The sequence below is a fragment of the Asterias rubens genome, chromosome 11 (assembly GCF_902459465.1).
Source record: "Asterias rubens chromosome 11, eAstRub1.3, whole genome shotgun sequence".
NCBI classification, from domain to species: Eukaryota; Metazoa; Echinodermata; class Asteroidea; order Forcipulatida; family Asteriidae; genus Asterias; species Asterias rubens.
Genome location: NC_047072.1, coordinates 11,412,337 through 11,425,315, shown reverse-complemented (window position 1 = coordinate 11,425,315; position 12,979 = coordinate 11,412,337). Strand labels below are relative to the sequence as shown.

Genomic DNA, 12,979 nt, shown 5'->3' with positions numbered 1-12,979 from the left:
AGTTTGTACGTTTCAAAAAACAAACAAAAATTGTTTTTTTTCCGGCAATGCCGACCAGGTGTATTGCTGCTGAATGCAGAAAAACACTTTTTGAAATGTACCAACTCACGACTTGGACGTACATGTACTTCGCACGTGTGTTTACTATACGCATTGCAGGCAAAGTCTGCCTCGATTGACGTCACAAAAGGGGTAGGCGGAGCCAGCCCCCCAAACAACTTTATATATTTTTTAAACATATAAATCGTGACAAACAATGACTAAAAAAATTGTTTTATTGTTCGTGAGCATATATACTCTTATGTTTGAAAGAGAAAAAAAAATTATTTCCAGGTGACTTTAAAGGTAAAAATACAAGGTTGGTTTGAGCTGACAAGAGTAGTCGAAGACAGTTTTCATTGTGCAATTAAGACCATTATGTACTACTTTGCCCACTTGCTTAAATAGCCAATCAATCCTCCACTACGTTATAAACCCTTATCTTACACCACTCAAAACCAAATCTCATTTAAGAGCAACGGGATTCCTAGGGCCAGTGAAAAGCATATTTGAGCCTGCAGTAAATACCCCCCCCCCCTCCACATTAGAAAACTTCTTTTAAGTATAGGCGTATATGTGACTGGCACTCAGGACTTAATTCAATGCTAGTCAGTTAACTAGTCCACAAACTTTTCTACTACATGTATTCTGTCATTTAACATCTAGGCCTATGACTTATTAACACTGAACTGGCCATCCAGACTACTTTGACTAGTTCTCGAATGTGTTTTAATTGGCATTTGGCCAGCGGACCAAAAGGGAGAATGCTGACTGTAGGAGTTAAAAGGACCAGGGAGCTGGGTTGACATGGTTGAGGGTTTTAAGTTGATAATAATTGCCATCAGTGTTCAAGAAAATAGAAAAATACCCTGTATCATCAATTTAATATGAAACCAAGCAACCTTGTACAAGTACCAGGTTGACTCGGACTACACACATGATGCCAATATAGGACCTAGATGTACTAGGTGTCCTAAGAATAGTTCACATAAAGATTTTGTATCCAGCTCCCAAATCTCTACCAGAGCTAAGCTTTTTACAACAAAAGACACTCTGATCAAAGTCTGAAGAATGAAGAAAGCCAAATGACCTCGCCCTGCTAGCTGTGGCAGGGCTGGCTCTGGTCAACAGTAGGCTAAATGGGAATCATCAACAGACTCATTGATGACCTTTGAATTGATTCAATTGGCCTAAACCAGGACCATCCAGATTACCATTCTATTCCGGAGCTCAGCTTTTTTCAACAAAAGACACATTTATACCAAAGTGCAAAGAAAGTGGAAAGCTGACAAACTCCCTTTTATTGGAGCTCTTGGGCTTCCAGACTGGAAGCCAAAATGAGAATTGCACAGTTATACCATCCGTATTTCAAGTCCACGCCCAATTTCACACAGCTGCTAAGCACAAAAATTTGCTAAGCATAATGCCTTGATAGTAACAGGATTACCAACCAAATTTACACGTTTTCAGGATCTTTTAAAGCCATTGGACCCTTTCGGTAAACAGTATTGTCCAAGGCCCACACTTCGTGTATCACAACTTCTATATCAAATAACAAACCTGTGAAAATTTGGGCTTAATCGGTCATCAGAGTTGGGAGAAAACCCACCCTTGTATCCGCGCATTTCGCCGTGTCATGACATGTGTTTAAAATAAATCCGTAATTCTCGTTAACGAGAATTTATATTGTTTTGCTGTTTTCTCAAAAAGTAAAGCATTTCATGGAATAATATTTCAAGAGAAGTCTTTCACCATTGCCTTCTGTAAACCCTGTAAGTTATTTGTAAATCTGTGAACTTTTTTTTCCTTTTCTGTACCAAAAGGGTCTAATGGCTTTAAAGCAAACAACAGCTGAATACCAGTGACAAGCAATATGCAACACATGGAAATTTGGTTGGTAATCAATCCGAAGAATTTATTTGCTAAGCAAATGTTTGTGCTTTAGCAGCTCTATGAAATTGGGTCAAGGCATCATTGTTTTACATTGCAATCATTAGTTGCAAATAACATAACCCTCCTCCTGACGGCGAACGTTATCCGCCGTCAGGAGGAGGGTTACGTTATCGCAACTATACAATCATGGTCCTTGCTGACCCACCTTCTTGTTGGCTGTTACGGCTATCTTTTATTATAATAACATCAGTCACTGTATTAGACGGATGTAAAAAAGTGAGCCATAACAGCCGGCCCAACAAATTTACTACCAACCAACTGCCAATAGAGGCAGAAAAAGCTACACAATCTTCCTTGTAATAATCCATGTTCTTAATCTTAATCTACTGATGCTATTCTTTTACTTTAAACCACACACAGTACTGTCCACCACACAGCAGCAAAATACCAAAACGTTTATAACAATAGTTTCAACCACAAAAACACAAAAACAAACACCCCAACAAACTTTTAAAACAAAACCCCAAAACAATGTTCTTCACAAAGTACACGACGCGAACACACCGACAAAAAGCAAGAGGCTGTGGTTGTCTCCCCCCCCCCCCCCCCCCCTCCCCTTGGCGGAGTGTGACTGCGTCTCCCCACACCTCCCCTTTCATCGACCACATAATGCACAATATCCCTGAAACTACCTCCATGGTTAAAAACAACAGGACAACTGGTAATGTGTGTGGTATTAAAGCATCCATTCAATTCAATTCAAGGCAATACAACACTCAAAACCTACCTCACCTGTTGATAACTATACTATACTCCCAAGAAATGACGTTGTCTTTCTTCAATAGTGCAGGAGCACGTTTCTTAAAGAGTTACAGTTAGTATAGTCCTCCAACCTCTAGATAATTGTCTTGGAAGTTCTTGTTGTGTCTTTAGTCAGAAGTTGCCGACAGAGCAACGCCGATGATGCTACACTTCAACGCTTGTGTATTGATCCAATGTTGCTTCAGCTCCCATCTCACACACGCATACACTGTTCAGATTCAACACGCGCTGGTTTTTCTCTATGGTTATACACACACACACACATGGAAGAGGGCCCCTTTCGAAACCTCGCTATACATCCAGGCTTCAACTTACGCTTCGTTAGCTATTTCGAAAACGTGCGCTTTTTGATACGGCGTTTCATACACGTACACACTTGTGAAGGACGCAGCCTAAGCTGTAGCCTGATTTGGATTTGCAGTTTCGAAAACGGCATACACAAGCAGCAGCTCGCAATACCAATGAACAGTTGAGGGCGCCCTAATTATTTATTGTCAATGTCAACAGACAACATGCGGACTCTGCTAGTGTTAGCTGTCACATGCACAGTGTCAGTGACTGCCATCGTCACTAGGTCTATTTTTAAACGATTTGTATTTGCCGAGATTTTTCACGAAACCGCAAACTTGTTATTTCAGAACTTTAGCCGTTAAACACAAGGATAGAATCGGTGTCTGCATGGAAGAGGATTTCTACATCCATGGTTTCCGGCGTGGGTATGACTTATAATTATGAAAAAGACAGATGTTACTTCTCTAGACCTAGTCTCTAGAAACTGCCTTTTTGTTGAGTTAATTAAAATTAAATTAAAAAACATCTTCAAATCAAAAAATGCATTTTTCTGCTAGACTAGGCCGACACTGTACTCAGTGTTGTTTTTCTGTCGCATCGCACTTTTTTTGACTTCTCAATATGGGGGGATGTTCAACGCCTTATTTTTTTAGCACAAAATGTTCAGTTAAAATTAGTTGCGATAATAACCCTCCATCGACCGCGACCATCGAGAGGATATGGGGGCATTGGGCACTGCATAATATGATTTATATCGCAACTACACAGTGAACTAACTGGAAGTCAAGGAGTATGTTGTTTAAATGTAATGCAAATTTGCTTTGATGAAGTTGTTCCCTCTGTTCTGTAGCAAATAAACGCTTCAACTTGAAACCAAGTTACTATTAATATTAATGCTGATATAAGACCCAAGCTGTAAAAGGCCCAATTTCATAAAGCCTGTTATAGACAACTTTCTAAGCATAGACAAATTTCTTAACAGAAATGGGTTGCCAGCCAAAATTACATGTTGTGATTGGTGTCCCACTCAATTTTTTGCGTTGGACAGAAATTTGTCAAGCGGTTTTTCCCTCTTTAAAATAACAGCTTTATGAAATTGGGCACTGGTCATCTCGCTCGGTCCAAGTTCATCTCGGTCCAAAGTCAGCTCAGACTAGAGTCACTTCATTCTGAAGACAACTAGGTCCAAAGTCAGCTCAGACTAGAGTCACTTCACTCTGAAGACAACTCGGTCCAAAGTCAACTCGGTCAGAGTCATCTCGGTCTAAAGTCAACTCGGTCTAAAGTCAACTCGGTCCAAAGTCAACTCGGTCCAAAGTCATCTCGGTCCAAAGTCATCTCGGTCCGCAGTCATCTCGGTCCAAAGTCATACTGGTCTGAAATCAACTTGGTCAGTGGTCATCTCGGTCCGAAGGCATCCTCTGTACTAAGTCAACTCGGTCCGAAGTCATCTTGGTCTCAAGTCAACTTGGTTCGAAGACATCCTGGTCCTAAGTTAAATTGGTCCGAGTTCAACTTGGTCCGAAGTCATCATCAACTCACTCCATTCAAATAAAGTGTGGTTGACGGGGAAGAGGCAAGACCTAATTGGCTGTATCTTAGAAATGAGCAATAATAAAAAAAGGCATCTTTCTACTAAAGCTTTTTGGTATAAATTTTGCAGTTTGTTTTATTCTGAAAACACAAACATTTCAAGTAAACCTATTAAAAATAAATATTATATAAAATAGAGAATACTTAATATTATATTAATTAGGGAAACTTATAAACAGTAAAGTCAATTAATTAAACAACACAAATCCAAAGTTAATGTAGATAGGCCAATTAAAGTCAATAATGTAATTTATGCTTAAGCACAACGGTGGAGTTCTTTATAAACAGCATCTTCAAAGATACCGTCTATAATCATTGTTGAGGTAACGGTAAACATTTTTTGACAATAACGCTTGTTGCTAACCAAGCTAAATTCCAACACACAGCGGTGCTCAAAATTTCACAATGTTAAAGACGGTGGACACTCTTGGTAATTACTTAAAATAAATATTAGCAGAAATCCTTACTTTGTAACAAGTAATGGGAAAAGTACTTATAAAAGAATGATATTTTTTTTCATGTGTTCATTCATTAATGGTGACCAACCGACCAAGGGTCAAATTTCAGGAAAATATTACATATAATACAAAATGTAAACAGATGATAACATTACATAAACATAATTTTAAAATTGAAACATCAACATTTTTAAGAAGGAATTTCTTAGCGCAAGTAAACAAAATGCATGTTGTTTATAATGGTGCTTAGCTATTTAGTTTTACAATGCGCTGTTTGAAAAGTGGGGGGGGGGGGGGGCTGTGGGCGAGTAGTGATATTTGGAATGGTTTAAGTGCTAGGATTAAGTTACTGCATGAAGTTCTAGGGCAAGGAGTACCATTGTATTGGGCTTGGTTTCACAAAACACCAAGATTTATCTTAAAAGATGAGTTTTCATTGTTACTGATTTATATTGTAACATCAAACTTTGCTGAACAGTTAAAATTGATACGCTCGACTTATAGCTCTTTGTGAAACCGAACCCTGGTGTTGTGACTATAGGGGCCATGGTTTACGTCCCCCTTGCAACAGAGTCCTGCTCTTGCGTTTCGCTTAAACATGCACTCTGTCTTTAGTCGCACTCAAAATGTACACTGAAATATCAAACACTTTGCAAATTTCCTACACTGGCATTATCCCACACATCTTTGAGTTTTACTTATTGAGAAATGTATGCGTATAAATTAAGGGCAAAGAACAATTCCAATAGATTTTCTCTTAAATGTGCAACATGAAATTTGTTTACTCAAAATACAAAGAAGATACATGTTGTAAACAATAACAACTTAGTTTTATCAAAAGATTGTGTGATTTTCTACCTTCATCAAATAAAATATAATATGAACTGTCTATAGCTACCGCACAACCTCAGTAGTCTAGTTGGTAAGACACTGCTCTAGAATTGCAAGGGTCGTGGGTTGGAATCCAACCCGAGATATTCTATGCCTGTGATTTTACCGAGTATACCAAGTTTTTTTTGAGAGAGAGATCTATTTACAAAATCTATCACCTGGGCCCAATTTCATAGAACTGCTTATAAGCACAGAAAGTAGCTAAGCATAACCAAATTATGCTTACCAGAATACCCACTGACTACCATTCACAATTTGTGAGTGGTATCCTGCTCATTTCTGCTCAGCAGACCATAGATACCTTTAAGCAATAATTTCTGCTTAAACAGCTCTTTGAAGTTGGGCCCTGTAGAGTTGTATTCCTAACCCTCTCTGTTTGACACCATCAAAATCCAAAGAGTGTTTGACTGAATTTGATTTTCCATTTAATAACTTGACAATGCTTAGCATGGGACCAATTTTCTGAACTCCGTTACTGAAGCTAACACTGTACAATGGTGTTGGAGTTTGATGGATTCAAAAATTGAGTATAGACAAGGCTGTATCTGAATTAGTGGCTACGGATGTGGCTTGATCGTGAGGATCATACAGACACCTGTAGCCATAGCCGCATCCACCACTTCAGGCACAGACTATTACGATTGTTGTCTCCCGAGTCTATGGTCCAATTTCATGGAGCTGCTTACGCAGAAAAAGTAGCTAAGCGTAAACAAATTATGTTGTTTACTAGATTGCAGTTACAAGCCAAACTACCATTGCCCAATTTCATAAAGCCTGTAAGCACAAAAATTTGCTAAGCAAAGAAAAAGATTGTTTAACGGAAACAGGTTACCAGCCACAATTATTGGACTGCATGGTCCCCCACGTATTCTGCGTGGAGCAGTTCAACCAATAGAATGCATTCTCTTTGCCTCGTGATCGTTATTGTTTTAGTTATCGCTGCAGTGTGACTCGGCCTTAATACTGGCAATTTGTCTTGCGATGAATGTTATTGCTTTGTGGAGAGTAATTTATCAAGACTTGACAAGGTCCTTTGACGGGTAGCACATTGTCCTTTGACGGGTAGTACATTGTCCTTCGACGGGTAGCACATTGTCCTTCGACGGGTAGCACAGTCCAAAAAGCGTTGGTTGCCCTCAACATCCCTCTGTCATAGCAACAGTTAAACTTGCAAGCCGTTAAAGAGTTGCCTTGCTATACTACAGTAGGTTTAACAGGAGTCCTTCAGCTGGTGGTCCACAGGCCAACAAGTGTTGACTCTATCCCACGCCTCTTAAATGGTTGAACTTGCAGCGGAATCTTGTGGCAAGAAAGTCCTTCAGCTGGTTGGTGGCACACACTCCAAAAAGTGTCGATCAGCCTATCCCTACATTACTGAATGGTTGGACTTGTAGCGCAGAGTCGACTAGCAAGACCCATGTATGACACAGTCGTTCTTCAGCTGGTGGTACACGGACCAAAAAGGTCATCGTCTCAATCTGTCTCAATCTGCAGAAGAAAGTAAACAATTTTCAAAGATTACTTTTGATATGAACTCTTTTAACACAAGTATCAGTAATTGTGCTGATGAGTAGTTAAGTCCGAATGCTATAACAACTTGTTCTCCACTGAGCTCCAGTCAGTGCTTCCACTCAACGGACATAATCACTCAACATAGACAGGTGAGGTTTGTGGTAACACCATGTGTAAATATGAGTATTGTTGATTCCGAGAAGAACCAGTGGTTGCCAAGTCTACGTCTGATCAGTTTGCTCCGATCGTCATCAGGAGGATGAATACGAACAGTGATGATGAAGAAAATTAGAGCATACTGATCGAAACATTGATTTGTCAACCATCACTTCCTCTCAGAGATTTACAAAAGGTGCTAAGTACTGCAAACTTCATCTGTGCCCTATTTCATAGAGCTGCTAAGCACAAAAATTTGCTTAGCATGAATATTTTGCCTTGATAAACACATGATTACCAACCAATGTCCAAGTGATTTTCAGGATAAGCAAACAGATGAATCAGTAACAAGCAACATACAACAAATGGAAATTTGGTTGGTAATCCTGCTTTAATCAAGGAAGATATTTCATGCTAAGCAAACTTCTGTGCTAAGCAGCTCTATAAAATTGGGCCCCTGGTTCTACTCACACCATGCCAACTTTTGAATCCTACTTCTGACACACATTCAACTTTTTTCTCGTTGTGCTTTTTGTTATATCTTTTCTGAAAAGCTTGACATTTTTTTTAAAAGCTTTCCACCAGTTGGTTGTAAAGGATTGCAATCGATGATTTGAAACATTCAAAGGCGCTAATTCTGAAACTCTTTTGCTGAATTTGTCATGGGTTAAAACTTCAAAGAAAAGTTTCATAATATTATTTCCAAATTAATTTTACCAAGTGGTCTGTTGTTGGCTCTTTGCAGCTGTCCAGAAAGCATTTGGGTAGTCTGGAACATCCATATGTCACTTGAAGGGCTGATCTTGTAACGGAGAGTAATCTGGCTAGACTTGACAGAGCAGCTGGTGGTACAATAGTCCAAAAAGTATATCTCATCTCCAATGTCATTATCTCAATCTGAGGTAGAAAATAAACCATTTTCAAAGGTTAATTTAATAAACTCATTTAGTCCAAGTATAAATTGTTGTGGGCCCAATTTCATAGAGCTGCTTAGCAAAAAACTTGCCTAATAAGAAGTTTCTTCCTTGATAAAAACAGGATTACCGACCAAGTTTACACATGATTTTCAGGATAAGCAAGCAACAGCTGAATACCAGTGACACGCACTATGCAACAAATGGCAATTTGGTTGGTAATCCTGTTTTTATCAAATAAGAATTTCCTGCTAAGCAAATTTGTGTGCTAAGCAGCTCTATAAAATTGGGCCCTGGTGATATAAGTCTAGTCTGAATGCTCCCATTTGGAGAAAAATGTCTCCCCCATCGCTCCAATCACTTTGATCTTCAGCTCATCATGCACAGAAAGCATGCCACAACATTGCAGGTCTGCATGGTTTTTTTGTAAATCTTTTTTGAAAAAGTTTGACCTCCTTGGTTGTGTAGGTGTTATCAAACTAAGGGATGGAAATTAATGTGTTCTGTCAAATCAACATTTTGAATCTTGTTGAGGTCCGCATTCTGGAACATTCAAGGGACACGATGCCTTGGATGAGGCGAGTTGGTCTTTGAAAAGCATTTGAAAACGTTCGTTATGGAATGCATATGCTTAGATCGATAGTTTAAAAGAAGAATATAAATGATCAACACAAACATACCTTGAAATTGCACGGTTATCCTTTGACGCCACATAGAAACAAGGTCGGCCATTTTGTGGAGTCAAAATTTTGACTCCTTTCAATGGCCGACCATGATAGTTCGCGACGTAAAAGGAAAACCGTGCAATTTCGAGGCATGTTTGTGTGGATTATTGTATTCTTGTTAAACACTAGCTGTCTATCTGTGCATTTGATAACAAACGGTTTCAAATGGCTCCCTCTGAAGTAGCATAGATTTTGAGAAAGGAGTAATTTCTCACTAAAATAATAAAAGACTTCTAGCCAGGAGTCTTTTATTCTTATCTGAAAGCACACAAGTTCGTTATAAAGGCCGTTTTTTCTTTCATTATTATCTCGCAACTTTGATGACCAATTTTAGCTCAAATTTTCACAGGCTTGTTATTTTATGCTTATGTTGGGATACACCCAGTGAGAAGACTGGTCTTTGACAATTACTAAATGTGTACCTTCCCTTTAATACAAGTTTCTGATGAACAGTTACGTCTGATTGACTGTGCATAGATAGTCTCTTCCAATGAGCTCCAACGCATTCCAATTATTCAGGTGTTTGGTTTTTTTGCACCGGCCGTTAAAAATCTTTCTTCCAAAACCTTCATATCTTTTTTAATGTAGTTTTCCACCAATTGGTTGTATAGCTGTTTGTTGCAAACTTAAAGTTGGGGATGAATGTATTCTTAATAAAAAAATGACGGAAACATTACAAGCCTTCGCTAAATTTGTGGGCAGAACACGTTGAACCTATTCTCTTCAAAGAAAAGTTTTTAAATGAATTTTGTCAACTTACCAAGTGGTCTAGTTGGCTCAATGCTCGTCCAAATAGATCTGGTTGAAGTAACCATTCCCTGCATCCTCCAGCATTGATCCTTCAAACAGCTCCAGTTGTAGTCACTTCATCATCGGAGACTTCTCAAAACTGAGGGAAAATTAAGAAGCCACAGACAAGTTTAACCAAATGCATCTACAAACATACAGCATCTTCATGTCGATAAGAAGCCGAGTTCCATTGTTTTAAGGAACATTACAGAATTGGTTTTTGCTAACAAAACAGTTGCTGGTAGTGTAAGCACTTTATGTAATCCACCATATAAATAAACTGACCAACCTGTAGAAGTTTGAGATCGATCGGCCATCTGTGTCACGAGAGAATAGTGAAAAACCGATTACAAATTTTGCATTGCATCGATGCCAAAATAAAAATGAATAAAACGCTCACTGAGCGGTAAAACTCTAAACGCGAAGTTAGATTATTTATTTCTCATCAATATGACATTTCAGATAGAAATATTTCAAGGGATGTTTTCAACTATCAAAAGCAAGTAAACTGGTTCAAGAACCTCAACGGTTGGCTGGTCATTGATTTGTTTTAAAATTTCAAATACTAGCATTTTGACTGAGTGCTGAATACAAATGTCTTTATACGCTTGAGAGATTTGTTTGAGATTCAGAATCTGAGTATAATGGTCTTGTTTCCTTCCCGAGTTGTTCCATTTAGTAGAAAGATTCTTTAAAGGGTCTGGGTACTTTCTGTAGGACACAAAACACAATGTCCACAGATTTACATTAAACTCACACTGTTTGAACATAAAGCTTCCCTTAAAATTATTATTATTTAATTTATAATTGTGAGGTGCTGTAGTTTTCGAGATGAGTAAAACAAGTCGCAAAAATCATTTTTCGTATTTTCGTGACTTTGTTTTACTCATTCCACAAAAACAACAGCACCACAGCAAGTAATAATTTAAGGCAAGCTTTCTACTATGATTACCTTCAAACGGTGTAAGTTTAAAGTAAATCTGTGGACATTAATGGTGTTACAAAAAGTACTCAAATCCTTGTAACTTGTAACTTATATAAACCGATACATTACCAAATCTTTTGCATGGCCCATGCCAGTTCCTGCTGGTTGGTATCTCCTCATCTCAGTGAAGATTTGGCAGCACACAACCTCCTTATCTCCTCATCTCAGTGAAGATTTGGCAGCACACAACCTCCTTCTTATCTCCTCAGCTCAGTGACGATTTGGCAGCACACAACCTCCTTCTTATCTCCTCAGCTCAGTGAAGATTTGGCAGCACACAACCTCCTTCTTATCATCTCATTCATGAATCTGCATTTTGGGAGAAACAATATATGGAAATGTTAGCATTTTGGGGTCACATCAATTAGTTAAAGTCAGGTTCATCTGACCCATTAACCCCCAAACTTGTCCAAACCAATGTCATCTGAATCTCCAGTGCTGCCCCCAACTTTTAAACTCTCTTCCCAGCTACATCCGCTCTCCACAGAGAATAGAACAATTCACAAAACTCAGCTCAAATCCCATTTGTTTTCTATTGCCCTGTTGTTCAGTTTAATCCTTTTGTTTGTCTATTATTAGTGTATTTATTGTTAATTTGTTGCTCATCGCATTTTGTTTTGTGTAAAGCGCATTGGTATTTCTTTCAGTTACGAAATGCACTTTAAGAAGTAGCTATTATTGTTATCTACGCTGTCCCCAGAGCTTCCAGCTGTCAACATTGCACATCAAAATCGTTTGCCACAACGCTTTGCTTGCCATTTATATTCATACAATTACCCCATAATTCAATTGATACTTACCTTTGTTGCAAATACTTGACCCATGACCTTGGGTCACAACTGGGAGACATCAGAAGGAGTTTCAACATTGTCCGTCTTCTCATTTTCTGCGTTTCAATCATCTTCCACATCATCCAGTTTGGCAAAAAACTAGACGAGGACTGCGGGAAAACAAAAACAAAGAAAGAAACCTAAGTGGGGGCCATGTCAAGCGCTGTTGGCAAAAATGGTTAAGAATATTTTGGTAAGAAGCTGTTGAGAAAACGTTGGTTAAGAGCCCTGTTGAGAAAACGTTGGTTAAGAGCCCTGTTGAGAAAATTTTTGTTAGAGGCTGTTGAGAAAATTTTTGTTAGAGGATATTGAGAAAATGTGGGTTAGGAGCTGTTGAGAAAATGTTGATTAAGAGCCCTGTTGAGAAAACGTTGGTTAAGAGCCCTGTTGAGAAATCGTTGGTTAAGAGCTGTTGAGAAAATGTTGGTAAGACGCTGTTGAGAAAATGTTGGTTTATAGAGGCTGTTGAGAAAATGTTGGTTTATAGAGGCTGTTGAGAAAATGTTGGTTAGAAGCTGTTGAGAAAATGTTGGTTAGAGGCTGTTGAGAAAATGTTGGTTAGAGGCTGTTGAGAAAATGTTGGTTAGAAGCTTTTGAGAAAACGTTGGTTAGAAGCTTTTGAGAAAACGTTGGTTAAGAGCTGTTGAGAAAACGTTGGTTAAGAGCTGTTGAGAAAATGTTGGTTAGAAGCTGTTGAGAAAATGTTGGTTAAGAGCTGTTGAGAAAATGTTGGTTAGAAGCTGGTGAGGAAATGTTGGTTAGAAGCTGGTGAGAAAACGTTGGTTGAGAGAAGTTGAGAAAATGTTGGTTAGAAGCTGTTGAGAAAATGTTGGTTAGAAGCTTTTGAGAAAACGTTGGTTAAGAGCTGTTGAGAAAACGTTGGTTAAGAGCTGTTGAGAAAATGTTGGTTAAGAGCTGTTGAGAAAATGTTGGTTAGAAGCTGTTGAGAAAATGTTGGTTAGAGGCTGTTGAGAAAATGTTGGTTAAGAGCTGTTGAGAAAATGTTGGTTAGAAGCTGGTGAGGAAATGTTGGTTAGAAGCTGGTGAGAAAACATTGGTTGAGAGAAGTTCATAAATGTTG

At 38.6% G+C, this 12,979-nt stretch overlaps 1 protein-coding gene and 1 long non-coding RNA gene across 2 annotated transcripts in view; both read right to left on the bottom strand.

Moving 5' to 3' along the window:
- Nucleotides 1-2,909, bottom strand: part of LOC117296425 (synaptotagmin-like protein 4) — a 72,326-nt gene extending 69,417 nt beyond the window's left edge. The window contains exon 1 of the mRNA XM_033779336.1: nucleotides 2,720-2,909. The gene's annotated coding sequence lies outside the window, so the exon portion shown is untranslated. The remainder of the gene's footprint in view (nucleotides 1-2,719) is intronic.
- A 3,239-nt stretch (nucleotides 2,910-6,148) lies between these two features.
- LOC117297055 lies at nucleotides 6,149-12,365 on the bottom strand. Its single transcript, XR_004519850.1, has 5 exons — nucleotides 11,869-12,365; nucleotides 11,138-11,377; nucleotides 10,055-10,183; nucleotides 8,373-8,552; nucleotides 6,149-7,475 (listed from the first exon to the last, which is right to left on the bottom strand). It is a non-coding gene; the product is annotated as an uncharacterized LOC117297055 (long non-coding RNA).
- Nucleotides 12,366-12,979: the final 614 nt, after the last annotated feature.